Raw genomic sequence first — 4,650 nt, forward strand, 5'->3', positions numbered from 1 at the left:
CACACACACACACACACACACACACACACACACACACACACAGAGTGAGAGAGAGAGAGACAGAGAGAGAGAGAGAGAGAACATTTTCTTGATCCATTCTTCTACTGAGCAGCATCAGGGTTGGTTCCATATCTTAGCTATGGAAAATAATGCTACAATAAACATTGTTGTGGTGGTAGTTTTAGTATGGACTGGTTTGTGATCATTTGGGAGAATGCCCAAAAGTGGGATTGCTGTATAATAGGGAGCTCTATGTGGAGGCTTTTGAGGAACCTCCAAACTGCTTTCCAAAGTGGATGAAAAAGTTTACACTCCCACCAAGAATGCCGTAGGCTTCCCTTCTGGCCATATCCCTTCCAGCATCTGTTGTTGTAAAAATATGGAACAATTCACTAATTTGTACATCATCCTTGTGCAGGGACCATGCTAATCTTCTCTGTATGTTCCAATTTTAGTGTATGTGCAGCCAAATTGAGCACAAAACATTTTTTATATATAAAAAGTAATTGATTTTCTTAAACTAGACAATTCAACAAAATTAAATTCAAAAGAATTGTGAAATTTTAGAACCATGTGTTTCTTATATAAGCACACATTTAAGAATAAAGTCAAGATTGACATATCAAAAACAAAATAATTCCAGATATTTGTTGTTCATGAGATTTGTAGGAGGAGGAGTTCAATTATTCTACAAAAGGCACTTGTCATAATGATCATTGCAGCAAATGTTAAGGTTTGTTAAAAGTTTTAATGTTTTAAATATGTTTAATTTTGGGATTTGCTTATATATGGCAAAATTAAGTCATAAAAATTTTTGATAACGTATATAATATTTCTGGTAGCATGTACTAGTAAGTATGTACATTTCAGATTTTATAGAAACTTTACTAATGAGAAGTTGCAAAGACTGTGTAAAGAAGCAGAGTGAAGAGTTAAGATTTTAAGTACACAGTTTCTGTTAAATCTTTAGGGCTCCTTTACGTTATATGTTAGTGGTGAACAAATAATGATATAATTCACATACAAATGATGAGATGAACTATAAATAGTAATCTTAGTGAGTAAATTTAAAGGCTACTTATAGCTTTATCCAGTTTTAAATGTACAGGAATATGAGAAAATAGTAAACTCTACTATGTGCACTTCAAATACTGAAAACCCTGGTAATTGTTTTGTTTTTTATTTTAGTAATCATTAATATTTAATTATTGTTTTCTTTATTTATAACAACTTTTTGTGAGTCATGATTAAGAGGTACTTTGAGAATATTATTGGGATGGCCACACAATTTTTCATAGGTGCATGTGAATTTACAAAGAGCAAAACTAAAAACAAAATATTGATTAAAAATTATATCAAGTAGAGTCTGAATCAGGAGTGTTGATAAATGTCCACACCTAAAATCTTAACCCTAGGCTGGAGCATCTTATTTCAATATTGTTGAGAATTTCAAGAATTCCTTTATGTAAGGCCCTTAGAAGTATGTACAGCATGCATGTGTACAAAGCCAGTGACAACAGACAAATATAACTAAGTTTCCCCAAAAGGAATCTATGAAGTCAATAGTTATCTTCCCAAGCAGATGAAAAAATGCGTCCAAAATGATTCAGTGCCCCTACATTTGTGGAGTTATTTAAGTTATGGATTCTTTGTTAGACATATTCTTTTCTTTTAAAAATTGTCAAATATTAGTTTATAATAAACTTTGTCTAGTATTTCTTGGTTCAAAACAGAAATCTTGATACAGTTGATGTCACTTGGCTTTCTTACTATCTCAGTTCAAAGCCAACCTAGGCAGGAAAGTCTGTCACATTCTTATCTGTAACCAAACACCAAAAACGCCAGAAGTGGAGTTTCTCCCAAGTAGTAGAGTCCTAGCTTTGGGGGAAGTTGGCCAGGGAAGACATTTCTTCAGGGACATGGTCCAGCCTCTGAGTTCAAGCTCCAGAACCAGGACAAACTAAACAAACAAACAAGAAAAAAACGCACATATTTCTTTGGGACCATCCATAAAGCACTGGTTTGAGAACAGACTCCTTTTGCTGATCATACTCACTGAATCCTGCTTTTTTGGAATACTAATTGCGCTGGAGAATTCAGGACAAGACTAAATGAATTAATAAGTGACTCCTGCAACAACAGAATCATCTCAATAGTGAAACATCCATGCATAAGACAAATTAAAACCTCCAAGTCTTTGTTTCCTTGCAAAAGAAAGCTTTTAAAACAATGTTTATTTCCTTTTGTTCTATGCTGGCCTTCAATTGGCACATTGTTTCCTTTTGAAATACTTTCAAGAAGAAGTTTTCAGACAATTTTTATATGAATAATGAACACACTCGAAAAAATTACATGTGCAAGATAATGAGTACAGTTTTTATCAAGCATTGTAGCCTACTCCTTGGTTTCCCCTTCCCATCCCTAGACATAAAAGAAATGCAAATCAAAACAACATTGAGATATCACCTCACCCCAGTTAGAATGGGTATAATCAAGAACTCTAATAACAACAGATGCTGGAGGGCATGTGCAGTCCCACTTTTGGGCATTTACCCAAATGTTTACAAACAAGACCACACTAAAGCTACGAGCACAACTAAGTTTATTGCAGCATTATTTACAGCTAAGATCTGGAATGAGTACATTTTTTATCAAGCAATATAGCCTATTCCTTGGTTTCCCCTTCCCATCCTCCCCTCCCCCCTCCATCCAATCCTCCTCCCCCCAACAACAAAGTTGTAAAGTTCGTTTTTGAAATAACGACTTGTACATCTCATTGTTGCAATGGGTCCACCTGTATCCCTATTTAAATGATTTGTTTTTTTTCTGTTCCCCTCCAGAAATTATACCGACATCAAATACAGTGAAATCAGGGGTTATTGTTATCCCGTGGGGAAGGGACATAAAAAGCTACAAGGAAATTATCTTATAAATGTGTTAGAAAAAGTCACATGAAAGAACAAAAAACATTCGAATACATATCTTAGGGTTCATTTCCCTAAAATCAACTTATCTGATCTTTTCTGTTTGACTCAGACATATACTAGTTATTGTAAATAAGGAAAACCATGGGACCTATGTTTCTTTGGGCGTGGCTTACTTCAATTAATGTAATTTTTCCAAGTCTTTCCAGTTCCTAACAAATGGGACAATGTCATTCTTTCGGATGGAGGCATAGGATTCCATTGTGTATATATACCACATTTTCTTGATCCATTCATCTACTGAGGGGCATCTGGGTTGGTTCCATACCTTAGCTATGGTAAATAAGGCTGCAATAAACATAGTCGTGCTGGTACCTCTAATGTGGCCTTGTTTGTGAACATTTGGGTAAATGCCCAAAAGTGGGATTGCTAGGTCTTAGGGGAGCTCTGTGTGGAGTCTTTTGAGGAATCTCCAAGAACCGACCTCAGGACCAGTGGAATAGAATTGAAAACCCAGAAATGAACCTACAAACCTATAGCCATCTAATCTTCGATAAGAGAGCTAAAAAAATTGAAGAAAGACACCCTCTTCAGGTAAAATGAATGTTTTCAGGCTTCATAGAACTAGCACAAAGACATCTTTGGACATGAGGTAACACGCCTTTCAGAGACAACTTAGTAAATACAAAATATAAAATTTAAATGACTTATAAAAACATTATTCATGTACATATGGCCATATAAGATAATGTTAAGAAAAATGAAACCCAAGATAGGGACACAACTTGTTTATTCTTTATTGAAATTGTTCTTAATGTATCTAAAATGTACTATGTGATTTTTTTCGTTTCTCCTCCATGTTCTTCCCGCATGATATAACTCCTGTTTTCACTGGATAGGATGTTGGTGCCCTGCATCTTGCATATACATTTTTCTAGTGTGGGGAGGAGAAGGGAAACAACAAAATGCTGAAACAAAGATTCAGGATGACCTATTGTAACAATGATATGAACAAGACACTATGTAGAAAACGAATTTTACAACTTGTGGAGAGGAGGGGGAATTGGTCAGATGGGGAGGAATGGATAACACAGAAAAAACAAAAGAGGATGTAACAATAAGAAATGTACTCATTACCTTACTTATGTAACTCTAAGCCCTCTGTACATTATTTTTTACTATAAAAACATAAAAGAAACCATTATCCATGAGTACATTAACTTCAAATTCCATAAATGCTCTTAAATTAAATTTAACTTGGAGAAGATTCTCAGAAAAATTTATTTGTGTGTTTGTTGTGAATTATTTCCCAAGTGTACACAAGTTAACAGTAGAAGAAACAATAGGAATAATAAGAGAAAGAAAAGTTCTGTGTTTAAGTCTAATGGTTCATATACTATGGAAGACTCTGCAAATAAGACAACATTGAGCCAATAAAGCCAAGGCCATTATGTAGATCTATGGGAGTGACATAGAGAAATAATTAATACTAAGAGGAATATGAACGATGAGGCCACTCTCTTTCAACTTCTATCTCTAAATCATGGTTGCTAATCACGCAAATTTGTAAAATGTACAATTGAAGAATAATTCTGGTTACAAAGTAAGTTAGATATAAGAGCATGGACTTAACTGGAAAAAAAGTCCATGGTGAGAAAGCAGGAATTATACTAGCAATGAACTGGTGGCCAAGATCTCATTTCTTTTGCTTTCTTTCATCTTTTTT

General features: G+C 34.6%; 1 non-coding gene across 1 annotated transcript; it reads right to left on the reverse strand.

Moving 5' to 3' along the window:
* Positions 1-373: 373 nt before the first annotated feature.
* Positions 374-479, reverse strand: LOC122121630. The gene has a single exon (XR_006149987.1). It is a non-coding gene; the product is annotated as a U6 spliceosomal RNA (small nuclear RNA).
* Between the last annotated feature and the right edge of the window lie 4,171 nt (positions 480-4,650).

The sequence above is a fragment of the Dipodomys spectabilis genome, unplaced genomic scaffold (assembly GCF_019054845.1).
Source record: "Dipodomys spectabilis isolate Male_0828 unplaced genomic scaffold, ASM1905484v1 ptg000191l, whole genome shotgun sequence".
NCBI classification, from domain to species: domain Eukaryota; kingdom Metazoa; phylum Chordata; class Mammalia; order Rodentia; family Heteromyidae; genus Dipodomys; species Dipodomys spectabilis.